The 13823-nt window shown below is 35.6% G+C and overlaps 1 long non-coding RNA gene across 1 annotated transcript; it reads right to left on the bottom strand.

Moving 5' to 3' along the window:
- Positions 1-8412: 8412 nt before the first annotated feature.
- LOC130653775 (uncharacterized) lies at positions 8413-10382 on the bottom strand. Its single transcript, XR_008984279.1, has 2 exons — positions 8934-10382; positions 8413-8734 (listed from the first exon to the last, which is right to left on the bottom strand). It is a non-coding gene; the product is annotated as an uncharacterized LOC130653775 (long non-coding RNA).
- Positions 10383-13823: the final 3441 nt, after the last annotated feature.

Below are 13823 nucleotides of genomic sequence, written 5' to 3'. Positions count from 1 at the left end.
AATAATAAAAATCTTTCGCGAAGTTTTATAATACATTGCGCGAGAATGTATTGTTAGTGTATTGTTAATTACTTAAAAAGATTCCAGCGCGTTTAATTTAAGAAACATATGAGAAACATTGTTCACAACTATTAAATGCTGCTTTTCATTTTAAACTTTTAAAATGCGATCTAAAAAACATTTCTATCGCCGCTATTCGTTTTTAAACTTTTAAAATGCGATTAAAAAAAAAACATTTCTATCGCCCCTTTTCGATTTTAAACTTTTAAAATGCGATCTAAAAAAACATTTCTATCGCCGCTATTCGTTCTTAAACTTTTAAAATGCGATTAAAAAAACATTTCTATCGCCGCTTTTCGATTTTAAACTTTTAAAAAGCGATCTAAAAAAACATTTCCATCGCCGCTTTTCGATTTTAAACTTTTAAAATGCGATCTAAAAAAACATTTCTATTGCCGCTTTTTGTTTTTAAACTTTTAAAATGCAATTTAAAAAAACATTTCTATCGCCGCTTTTCGTTTCTAAACTTTTAAAATGCAATTTAAAAAAAAACGCTTAATTACTGCAATTAAAAATTTCAAAAGAGTTCGTGCAAAATAGATCGCTAAAATTGATCTTGCAACCTATAGTGATTAAACAATTGATTGCGTGGGGTCATTGTTTATCAAGGAGGCAATTATTTTCTTAAAAAAACAAAAGCTATCACAATGTTATTGTTCTGTGTAACTATTCATGCGAGTTTCGCGTCCGTGGTAGATTACATTCAGACTGTACTGTATTTCCATGTCCTTATAAAAACAAACAAGGATTGCTTAAGGTGAGTTGTTTTTGTTAATCTTTTTTTGTTGTTATAATAGATTTCTCCTTATTTGTTGCTATGGCTAGAATGTTTTGTTTATAATCTTAGCTAACCAATACGTGCTAAATATTGGACTGAGAAGAGCAGTTTTCAGTCAATTTTGCGGCGAATGTAGCTATATATGTGGTTTCAGGTTTGCTACATTTTTTGTTTATCTTATAACTATAGTCTAGTATACTAAACTCATCATTTTTCCCTTTTTAAAATTTTTGATGAGATCAGGAAAGAGCGATAGGTATAAATACAGTACTGGAAAAAGGTTGTTTAACATTGCGCTTCGCGTATTGCAACGGTATTCTCGATCCGTGATAGACGGTTTTTTTACTTTCAAATTGTATCGAGAGGGCTTCACGATGCATCTGTCTCGATATCATTCTCGAAGCTATCGAGGCCATTAACACTTTTTTATAATAGAACTATCTTAAAAATAAGAGTGTATTCAACAATGATCACGGATGTTTAAATATAATTATAATTCCTTTGTGTTATATTTTTTTAACTTATGCATAACAATCTAGGGTATACAAGTAGCGTTAATTTTTCTTTTTTAGATCACATTTTAAAAATTTAAGAACTAAGAACGGCGATAGAAGAGCTTCGTTAGTTAGACAATTTATTTTAATTGTTTCTTATTATTATAAACGCAGTACATTGCGTATCGAGGTAGTCCGCGCACGTTGCACGCTCGATATGATAAACAACCTTTTTCCGGTGCTGTATATACTTATAAACTATAACCTTATAACCCCAAAATTTATAATATTTTGTTAGCAAAAAGTTGCAAAATGTTTATATTAAGTAGGCATCAAGCTAAAAAAAAATTCCATAGTCCATATTGTTTTTGTTACCTTTATAAGCTTTTTTAAGACTTTAGTTATCAAAAAATGTTTACATTTGCCTCACATGTCGATTAAAAAAATTTATGATTTTAAAATATCTTCATTGGTTCAAATTTTCGCGAAATCAAAGTGATTGGTTTAAAAAACAATGTAATAGCGGATTACCGGGACTAATGTAATATCATTTTTCTAATATCAAATATCTTATTTAATATTTTTTATTATCATTTTTCCTGTTTTTTGATTGCTGATTTTGTATTTCTGTACAGAAAATGCAGCAAACGCTTGAAACATTCGAAAATATGTTTTATACTTTTAGCTACAACTAAGAGAAAGATGCCGAATAAACTTAACTCTGCCAATCAAAATGTTCTAGAAAATTTTTTAGGAGAAAGAAGTATTACCAAGACTTGAATAAAACTTAACCTTGATATGGCTTGATATTTTCCCTTGTGTCTTGACCTTGTGATGGGGAAAACAAATTAGATTAGTGTAAGTAAAACTGGCTTTAGTAGTATATAAAAGCTTCTTAAGATGGCGCAGAACATGCCCAGATCCCAAGTATTGTTTTTTGGGTTTTTCATATTTTTAACGCTCTGACATCGAAAAAAATCGCTAGATCTGCGTCTGTTTGGACACTTGGAAGAATGGAGGAGTATAATTGGGTAAGAAAGTGTCGAGATTTGATAGTTCCTGGGGCAAAACCCAGAAGTAGACCGAGAAAGACTTGGCAGGAGGTCAAGGACTATCTATCTATCTATCTAGTCTGTTGCATGTGCGCATCGTCCCATGTAAAAAACACACCATTTTATTCTGCATGTTTACGGTAAGTCGTCCACGTATTACTTCCTGAATATAAAGGAGATATAGTATTCAACATGTGTTAGACCTATGTACCTTCCCAAGCCTTGTGGAGATAATGATGTGCTATTCTCCATAAAGCACAAGTGTAGTAGCCTGTAGTAGAGCGTTGTAGAATGTATTTCTCTGTAGTAAAGCGTATTTATCTGTAGTAGAGTGTAGTAGCCTGTAGTAGCCTGTAGTAGAGTGTAGTAGCGTGTAGTAGCGCGTAGTAGAATGTATTTCTCTGTGGTAAAGCGTATTTCTCTGTAGTAGAGTGTAGTAGCGTGTAGTAGAGCGTAGTAGCGTGTAGTAGAGCGTAGTAGAATGTATTTCTCTGTAGTAAAGCGTATTTCTCTGTAGTAGAGTGTAGTAGCCTGTAGTAGCTTGTAGTAGAGTTTAGTAGCGTGTAGTAGAGCGTAGTAGAATGTATTTCTCTGTAGTAAAGCGTATTTCTCTGTAGTAGAGTGTAGTAGCGTGTAGTAGAGCGTAGTAGCGTGTAGTAGAGCGTAGTAGAATGTATTTCTCTGTAGTAAAGCGTATTTCTCTGTAGTAGAGTGTAGTAGCCTGTAGTAGCCTGTAGTAGAGTGTAGTAGCGTGTAGTAGAGCGTAGTAGAATGTATTTCTCTGTAGTAAAGCGTATTTCTCTGTAGTAGAGTGTAGTAGCGTGTAGTAGAGCGTAGTAGCGTGTAGTAGAACGTAGTAGAATGTATTTCTCTGTAGTAAAGCGTATTTCTCTGTAGTAGAGTGTAGTAGCCTGTAGTAGCTTGTAGTAGAGTGTAGTAGCCTGTAGTAGAGCGTAGTAGAATGTATTTCTCTGTAGTAAAGCGTATTTCTCTGTAGTAGAGTGTAGTAGCATGTAGTAGCTTGTAGTAGAGTGTAGTAGCGTGTAGTATAGCGTAGTAGAATGTATTTCTCTGTAGTAAAGCGTATTTCTCTGTAGTAGAGTGTAGTAGCATGTAGTAGCTTGTAGTAGAGTGTAGTAGCCTGTAGTAGCCTGTAGTAGAGTGTAGTAGCGCGTAGTAGAGCGTAGTAGAATGTATTTCTCTGTAGTAAAGCGTATTTCTCTGTAGTAGAGTGTAGTAGCGTGTAGTAGAGCGTAGTAGCGTGTAGTAGAGCGTAGTAGAATGTATTTCTCTGTAGCAAAGCGTATTTCTCTGTAGTAGAGTGTAGTAGCCTGTAGTAGCTTGTAGTAGAGTGTAGTAGCGTGTAGTAGAGCGTAGTAGAATGTATTTCTCTGTAGTAAAGCGTATTTCTCTGTAGTAGAGTGTAGTAGCGTGTAGTAGAGCGTAGTAGCGTGTAGTAGAGCGTAGTAGAATGTATTTCTCTGTAGTAAAGCGTATTTCTCTGTAGTAGAGTGTAGTAGCCTGTAGTAGCTTGTAGTAGAGTGTAGTAGCGTGTAGTAGAGCGTAGTAGAATGTATTTCTCTGTAGTAAAGCGTATTTCTCTGTAGTAGAGTGTAGTAAGCCTGTAGTAGCTTGTAGTAGAGTGTAGTAGCGTGTAGTAGAGCGTAGTAGAATGTATTTCTCTGTAGTAAAGCGTATTTCTCTGTAGTAGAGTGTAGTAGCCTGTAGTAGCTTGTAGTAGAGTGTAGTAGCGTGTAGTAGAGCGTAGTAGAATGTATTTCTCTGTAGTAAAGCGTATTTCTCTGTAGTAGAGTGTAGTAGTGTGTAGTAGAGCGTAGTAGCGTGTAGTAGAGCGTAGTAGAATGTATTTCTCTGTAGTAAAACGTATTTCTCTGTAGTAGAGTGTAGTAGCCTGTAGTAGCTTGTAGTAGAGTGTAGTAGCGTGTAGTAGAGCGTAGTAGAATGTATTTCTCTGTAGTAAAGCGTATTTCTCTGTAGTAGAGTGTAGTAGTGTGTAGTAGAGCGTAGTAGCGTGTAGTAGAGCGTAGTAGAATGTATTTCTCTGTAGTAAAGCGTATTTCTCTGTAGTAGAGTGTAGTAGCCTGTAGTAGCTTGTAGTAGAGTGTAGTAGCCTGTAGTAGAGCGTAGTAGAATGTATTTCTCTGTAGTAAAGCGTATTTCTCTGTAGTAGAGTGTAGTAGCGTGTAGTAGAGCGTAGTAGAATGTATTTCTCTGTAGTAAAGCGTATTTCTCTGTAGTAGAGTGTAGTAGCATGTAGTAGCTTGTAGTAGAGTGTAGTAGCGTGTAGTAGAGCGTAGTAGAATGTATTTCTCTGTAGTAAAGCGTATTTCTCTGTAGTAGAGTGTAGTAGCATGTAGTAGCTTGTAGTAGAGTGTAGTAGCGTGTAGTAGCTTGTAGTAGAGTGTAGTAGCGTGTAGTAGCGTGTAGTAGAGCGTAGTAGCGTGTATTAGAGCGTAGTAGAATGTATTTCTCTGTAGTAAAGCGTATTTCTCTGTAGTAGAGTGTAGTAGCCTGTAGTAGCCTGTAGTAGAGTGTAGTAGCGCGTAGTAGAGCGTAGTAGAATGTATTTCTCTGTAGTAAAGCGTATTTCTCTGTAGTAGAGTGTAGTAGCGTGTAGTAGAGCGTAGTAGAATGTATTTCTCTGTAGTAAAGCGTATTTCTCTGTAGTAGAGTGTAGTAGCATGTAGTAGCTTGTAGTAGAGTGTAGTAGCGTGTAGTAGCCTGTAGTAGAGTGTAGTAGCGTGTAGTAGAGCGTAGTAGAATGTATTTCTCTGTAGTAAAGCGTATTTCTCTGTAGTAGAGTGTAGTAGCGTGTAGTAGAGCGTAGTAGCGTGTATTAGAGCGTAGTAGAATGTATTTCTCTGTAGTAAAGCGTATTTCTCTGTAGTAGAGTGTAGTAGCCTGTAGTAGCTTGTAGTAGAGTGTAGTAGCGTGTAGTAGCTTGTAGTAGAGTGTAGTAGCTTGTAGTAGAGCGTAGTAGAATGTATTTCTCTGTAGTAAAGCGTATTTCTCTGTAGTAGAGTGTAGTAGCATGTAGTAGCTTGTAGTAGAGTGTAGTAGCCTGTAGTAGCCTGTAGTAGAGTGTAGTAGCGCGTAGTAGAGCGTAGTAGAATGTATTTCTCTGTAGTAAAGCGTATTTCTCTGTAGTAGAGTGTAGTAGCCTGTAGTAGCTTGTAGTAGAGTGTAGTAGCGTGTAGTAGCTTGTAGTAGAGTGTAGTAGCTTGTAGTAGAGTGTAGTAGAGCGTATTTCTCTGTAATAGAGCGTATTTCTCTGTAGTATAGCGTATTTCTCTGTAGTAGAGTGTAGTAGCGTGTAGTAGAGCGTAGTAGCGTGTATTAGAGCGTAGTAGAATGTATTTCTCTGTAGTAAAGCGTATTTCTCTGTAGTAGAGTGTAGTAGCCTGTAGTAGCCTGTAGTAGAGTGTAGTAGCGCGTAGTAGAGCGTAGTAGAATGTATTTCTCTGTAGTAAAGCGTATTTCTCTGTAGTAGAGTGTAGTAGCGTGTAGTAGAGCGTAGTAGAGCGTATTTCTCTGTAGTAGAATGTAGTAGAATGTATTTCTCTGTAGTAAAGCGTATTTCTCTGTAGTAGAGTGTAGTAGCCTGTAGTAGCTTGTAGTAGAGTGTAGTAGCGTGTAGTAGCTTGTAGTAGAGTGTAGTAGCTTGTAGTAGAGTGTAGTAGAGCGTATTTCTCTGTAATAGAGCGTATTTCTCTGTAGTATAGCGTATTTCTCTGTAGTAGAGTGTAGTAGCCTGTAGTAGAGCGTAGTAGCTTGTAGTAGAGTGTAGTAGGTTGTAGTAGAGTGTAGTAGCTTGTAGTAGAGTGTAGTAGCCTGTTAAGAAGCGCAGGGGTTTACAGCAGTTAAGCTTCATACAAATAGTTTCAAAAAATATTCTAACTTTTCAGTTAAATTGAACTGGGGAAAACGGCGTTCAAGTGACTACCATCGCCATGATGGTCTCGCACTATATACAAACGAAAAATTATCTGGACATCTTCCCACAAAAGATTCTTATCAGTACATCAATTGTAGTTGGTAGATAAACAAGCCATGATGGCCGATTTGCCAGTGGTCATCATAATATCAGAGACAAAGAAACAAATTTAGCAGACACGCCTAAATATTCATTTTCAATTTCACATCTTGTGTTTTACTGCGCTTACCCAACGAGACATGATCAGTTTGTTTGAGTCTAACAGAATACATCACAAGCAATGTATGTTCCAAATACCATTAGTAAAGGCGAGTGATCAGTATTATTGTTTCCGTTTCCTTGATAAAAATTTAGAAAAAAGCTCCTGTTTTAGAAGCAATCCATACATCTCAGATTCAGTTGTTTCGGTGGATTGGGCCATTGTTAAGCATTCAGGAAAAAGCTCCTATTTCTAGAAGCAATCCATATATCACAGATGCGGTTATTTCGGTAAATTGAGCCATTGATAAACATTCAGGAAAAAGATCCTGTTTCTAGAAGCAATCCGTACATAATAGAATTACTTGTTTTGGTGAGCTAGGCCATTGATAAAAATTCAGGAAAATGGTCATGTTTCTAGAAGCAATCTATACATAACAGGTTCAGTTGTTTTGGTGAATTGGGCCTTTCATAACCTTTTAGATAATACTTTTTGACATTCAATTTTGGCCGGAATATAAAATTTCAGAACAAAAGTTACCGAATTTGGCGCTTGTCTATGATAATATCAGTTAAACGCTCCATGTTTCTCTTGTTTCGTTCAATTTTGACAATATAAAACGAAATTTTAGACCAAAAATCACCGAAGTCGGCACTTGTCTATGCCATTATCAATTAAGCGCTCCATGTTTCTCTCGTTTCGCTTAATTTTGGCCGGAAAATGAAATGTGTCTAAGGTATTGTCACATATACGAACTCTACTTGTCTTGTTTCGATGAATTAAGACCTGAATACTTTTGTATATGCCGATTATCTCTTGGTTGAAAGAAACCTTTTTTTATTTCACAACATTAAAACTTGTTAACGTATACCGGAACAAAGTTTTCGGCAAATATGTATCACGCCGTCTTTGCTAAGGATTAATCTGTTATGCTTTCGAATATAGAAGAATCCGTTTTTTGTGAAACAATTGTTAATATATATTGAACGATTGTAGTTTATAGTTGTAAAGTCTTGATGAAATCTAGTGGTGTTTGTGTATTTCACAGACTAAAAGCTACTTTCTAAAAATATGCTCATGCACTACGAAAGTCAAAACAATTAGCATCCGTGGCATCACAGAATGTTTCACAAAAAGATACTTCTTTATGAATTGCTTTTTGTTAATATAGGAAGTTTTTTATATGATTACTTCAAAAATAATATGATCAAGCTTGTGGTCATCCTTTTTAATATATTACATAGGGAATGATATTGAGACATTCACTTTCCGTTTGATAGCCCATTGTGATTGATTTCAATTTATTTCCACAAATGAGTATGTATAATACAGTGTCACGTATGAGGTGTGCTAGTTTTACGTATATTATACGTCTTGTATTATTCTAAGAAGCAATTAACTACTTGTTAAAAAGGGAAAAATATATATTCTACAAATAGTTGAAATATAGTATAGAGCTATTAGTTTTTCTCTTCTTGATTAAAGTAGAATAAAAAGTCCTTGCAGGCTAAAAGATTTCGGAACAAATTCAATTTATTTCATTCCCTTTATAGTTCAGAAACATACTTTAATGACTTGACACAAGTTAATAATATAAATTGACTAGTCGTTCATTTGTCGCCCGTCCTTTATATTTACCTGTCGCAGCAAAGTGGATAAAAATATATCGCATTTGATATTCGTGTTTCCGCAACATCATTTTCTAACTCAGCGGGGGGTCCGCGCAGAGACAGACAGACGACGGCTATTATTATAGAGACTAGTCGTTAGCCCGTGGAAAAATCCACGGGGTCGTCCGTCCTTCAAATTAACCCGTTGCAACAAAGTGGACAGAAATATATCGCATTTGGTATTGATGCGCATTTTAAAAATTCGTGTTTCCGTTACGGGACACGGCTTTCGCGGACACACAGACAGACAGACGACGGCTATTATTAAAGAGATTACAAACAATAGAACATACTGTGTGAAATGAGTGAGAAGGATAAGAAGGAAAACGAAGGAGGAAAAAGCCCGTTTAAACAAGATTTCGGATACGATACGAAATCTTGAAAAAATATGTAATCCCGGAAAAGAGCTATGGTAGTTCAAATAATAAATACAGACGATAACAGCTACATTATTCCGGGTCACTGTCTGAGCCGGACAGGGAAACATGCCTCTCTTCAGGATTAACCTTTTCGCCATTGGTAAGCACTGAAATATAAAAAAATGTCATAGAAAAGCATTTGAGAAACCATATCTAATCCTAAGTTTTAAAACTGCAAGCGCTGTTGTTAAGATATCCCAATCAGAAGCACACAATAAAGAAGAATCCTGAACATTTGACAAAACCAAAAAAAAAAAAATATAAATATAAACTAGCACAATTAGGCAAAAGAAGCATTCAGCATACCTCATTCGCATAAAAGTTGAAGCTATTGACATCTATCTCATTTTCCAATTATACTGTAAAAAAGCCAGTAGCTAGACATTTCTTTTTTGAGTATGCCGACTTCTTCTTCGCATCTTTTCAACAACTCATTTTCGTTGTCGCCACTATTTTTTAAACCCTACAGTACCTCAACCCGAATGTTTTCACAATGAGTGTAAAATCATGATATATGAAGTGTCAAGAAATGTAACAACAATTCTACTTACCATCAATCTCTGTATTTTCCATCCACGGGAAATCAAAATCACTGTCTTCGCCAGACTTCTCCTCAACACGAGGTACACCAATGTCCCCGCAATGGTGTTATAACATTTCATGAAGTCTTTATCAACGTCTCCACAGATTTACATACTATGTAATTCAATCCTTCTTTTATTATCTGCCTTCTTTGTTTCTTGTTTGTCCTTATATGCATTGCTTCTGCCCATGAAATAAGGTGTCGTTGTCCTTTTCGCTTGCTGTTGTTATTTTCAAGTTTTTCACGGAGCAACTTTTCCATTTTGCTAGCAGGATAATTCTTTGTTGAGATCCACTCTAGATCTTTTGCATGAAACAAGAAGATATATTCAGATGTTGAATATATCTTACCTACTTTAATCATAGAAACTTTGATTGAATTGAATTGAAGAACACTTTCGAAAAGTGAATTTAAATTTCATGAAATAGATTTTCGCCATGGAACCATTGTGTGATTGTTTTTTGAAGAGTACATACACATTTTCAATGTGTTTATTGAAATTTCAATACGTTCTTGTTTCAATTATTCCTTTTGAAATTTACTATATTGATCAGGAAGGAACCATTTTTAGCTCGAAATATACTTGCTCTGCACTTCACTCACAAGTTACCTAGTGTACCTAGTGTAGATAAACAACCACCTCCAATTTACATTCGCTCAGCGGTCATTTTTTTAAATAATGGAACAATATTCAGCAACCTTTCCCAACAAACTATCTCATGCTGATTACGTAAGTCTCAAATGATTTTCCATTATAGAATACTTCATAGAATGTTATTAAACAATTGATATTTTATACTCTTAGCCTTTTACTTTGTGCAAATTTAGTACTATACTGTGAGTTCTTGTGTTATGGTAGTTATCCTTTTTAAACAATTTAGTTTTTTGCGGTTGTCTATACCATGGCAAACAACTCTGTTTGTGAGTGACCACGGTAAAATACACAGTATGGATTGGTGGCCCCCTAACTCACCGCTGGAGGCAAGAAAGAAGGTAAGATAACTCTTGTACGCGCCTAACTGACTGGCCATCTCCAAAAGCCACCCCCACCTCTCCCCCTCCTAGCTAATGACGGCAGTTTATTGTTTTCCACTCTCATATTAGAATCTTGATTACCTGTAAATAAACATTACCTACGTCCCCTAAACGACTATTGTGCAGAGAAACGCACAGTTCTGTGAAAAAACGAGTCTGTCTAGCCACAAATTTAGCCAGGAGACCCAGCGTTTTCCCTTCAAACCGCCTTTACGATCAATTTTTTCTTTCTCTATCAAAGAAAGCTTAAATAACTAGGCTAGTCATAAAGTATGATATGAAATGTTATGGAAGGTTGAGCTGGGTATCCTGGCTACAGACTCAGCCTAGTGTAAGTGGCGGCTTCTCAAGTTTGTAGATACCTGATGATGACGTTAATAAATAAATCTTAGTGTTATATTTCCTTGTTTGAAACAGGGAAGAGGATGGGGAACAAGGATGCAGTAGTCCGTAAACCGCGGAGCGCCCTGCAGTGCAGCGGATAGACGCAGCAGCGATGCACTCCGTCCTGACATAGTCACCAGGTCTCTATATTATATGGATTCTCAGATTTCCTGAAAAAATCATCAATATATCCATTTTTCATACATATGGTCAATATGTCAATATTTAGAAGCCCGTTCATTGCAGTGCATATGGACATAATATCAATTCTACATTATCGATATATTGTCCGTTTTTTATAGTGAGTATGTTGTAAAAACAAAGCCCTTAGAAGTCAAAAATGTCATAAGGAGAACATTTTAAACCTTGTCAAAACCCAACAACTTTACTATTCAAATCTGGCTGCTCAAATCTTCGTTGTCGAACCATTAAAAAGCAATGTAAAGAGCCTTAACTTTTGATTAATCACGGTAGAAAAATTCGAAGAGCTTAAATTTCTGATTTGTTTCCATTTTAAAAAAGCAGCAAAAGATAAATAAGAATCTCTTCCATATCGTTACTTACCGGTACTGGCTTGGATAGAACTTGATGATGTGGTTACAAAAGACTGGGTAACAAAGCGTACGGCGGTTCTTATGATCAATGGCAATTAAAAATAATTAAAATACCGGAGATTAATGTAGTTTATTCTATTACACCGCAATTTTGCACACAAAAAGATAGAATAAGTGTATTACTGAATGAATTACAAATTTTGAATTGATTTGGATTATTGTTGCAGTATGAAACTAATTACTGCACACCCTGTTGTTCTTTAATTTGAACTACCACCTTTTAAAGATGGATTGGATTCGAACCAATAACTTTCATAGTCTTGCAACAATAGACTTAATTTACTTGGAATTCACGAAATTCAATGTCACTTCAAATAAAAACACATCATAAAGCTTGTTGTTACAAAATTAATTGTGAGTTAAAAACCGTAGCTAAGTATTACAGGTTTGTTGAAACTGTTGTCTCCTTGAATTAACAAACTTTAGACTTTCGCCAAATTTTTTTTTAAAGTAAAGGGTGTAGCCACCTATCTGAAAACTTTGTTGCAGCCAACTGGTTTTCGGCTATTTTCGCTTTTTAGCCAGATTTTTTTAAAAATTCACGTTAATTTAATGTCCCTTATTAAAGTGTAACGTAAATAGCCAGGACGTTTAAAAAGCTACTAGTTGTATTTTTCTGACATCGCAACAGCGATTATAGCCAGGGACGAGGTTGTATTATTATAACCTCGCTACGGACGACGTTGTACTTATATAACATAACACAAGTTCAGCTGGGAAGAGGCCAGGGAAGGGCTGCAGAAAGTTAGTATGTATCACCATGCTCGGCAGCATGGCTGCATGTATTAATGTAACTGTGTCTCTTTTATTACTTGCAGAGTAATTAATTACCCAATGGGTTATGGCATATGCTCGTCATTCATAAAACAACGCATCCATCCATACCGTACCGTACGCATTTAATTTTTGCAACGTGAAATTCATCGTTAAACAAATTTTAAAATTCTGGTTAAATACTAAGAATTAAAACGCAAAGGCCTACTAAATATCTCGATTAACATTTAAGGTCTTTTTTTATCACATGAAATGTGTACAACTGTTCTAAATTTTAACGAGTTTGTTCGGAAACAAAAAAGCAAGGGGAACTTTATTCTAGTCAGTACACAAGCAAGCGAATTGAATTAAGTAATTGGGAAAGATGTCCTATTAGGGTAAATATTTAGGCAATTAGCCTGGCACATCCACACCTACACATACAATACTGAAAACAAAATTTAGGAAACCATTCCCGCAATATATACGATATTGAATGTTTTGTGAAGCTAAACAAGGCAAATCTTATTCTGATTAAAAAACAATTAGACAAGTAGCGAAACCTATCAATTCATCATTAAAAAAGTATTTTGGGGAATAATCTTACGCAATATAAAAAAAAGAACAGAATAAAAAACGGTCCAACGATCACTTTTTTCTACTCAAAAATCGAAAGGGCGAGTAGCACGCGCGTGCGTATATCATTGCATGTGCATACATCAAAGATTTTGTTAAAGCTCTCTCGCACCTTGTAGGAAGAAGCTCGCACCAAATGAAATGTTCAATGTTCTAGCAAGCGAATAAAAAAGCCTTTCTTCTACTTTGTAAACAGGCAAGGGAGCAAAAGATCCTGACATACAATCTAAAAGATATCTGATAAAAACGCTATCGCGAAAGGTGAAGTATTAAATCTCTTGGTCGGCCAATTCGAGAAAAGACTTTATTCCACTCAGAAAACAGGCGAGTGTTAGACCTATCCATACATCATTTGAAATGAGAATTTTGGAAGTTGCCTTTCACGCTGAATATAATGTTAGATATCCATCCATACACTACTAAAAAGGAGATTTAGCTAGTGAGCGAATCAAAAGCGAAACTTTATTCTACACCACAAAGAAGCAATCAAGAAGAAGACCCTACCAGATATGTCTAAAAACACTTCATTCCACTCCGATAACAATCACGCGCGATAATATCAGATGTCCTAGCATGTAAATTTACGGGAAGACTTTATTGCACTCAGTAAGAAGCAGGAACAAGGGAGACCGATCCATACCACCATACAATATTAAAAGGATATTTTGCAAAATACCTTCAGGCGGAAAAACAAGCATGTCCTAGCAGACCTGTGTATACAAAATTAGTTCTACTCAGTAAACAACCAATCAAATGAGAGATCCATCCATACCTTATAAAAATAGAGATTTTATCAATATACATGCATCATTTAAAAAACGCATTTTTTGATCTTACCCTTCGCGCGAATTAAAATATTTAGCACGCCAACCTTAGATGTTCTAACAGCTCAATTCACGGAATACTTTATTCGACGCAGTAAAAATGAAGGAATGTGGGACACCTATCCATACATCTATCAAAAGAGAGATATTGAAACAAGCAGTAGAGTTGAATAACTATCCATACACAAATAAAAACGATATTTCAGAAAAATACTTGTGTGTATCATATGTTTTTTTTGCTGTTCATAGGAAGCAGTTTAATGTGATTTTGAACTTTCAATATTTTTAAAACTAAAACCTTATGACAAAAATGATAAAAATGTATATGGACTTTTTTTGTTCGTAGCTGTTAGAAAAACTATTGGAG

This window comes from Hydractinia symbiolongicarpus, chromosome 8 (assembly GCF_029227915.1).
Source record: "Hydractinia symbiolongicarpus strain clone_291-10 chromosome 8, HSymV2.1, whole genome shotgun sequence".
NCBI classification, from domain to species: Eukaryota; Metazoa; Cnidaria; class Hydrozoa; order Anthoathecata; family Hydractiniidae; genus Hydractinia; species Hydractinia symbiolongicarpus.
The sequence above is the reverse complement of the archived record's forward strand: the minus strand, read 5'-3'. Positions and strand labels throughout refer to the sequence as shown.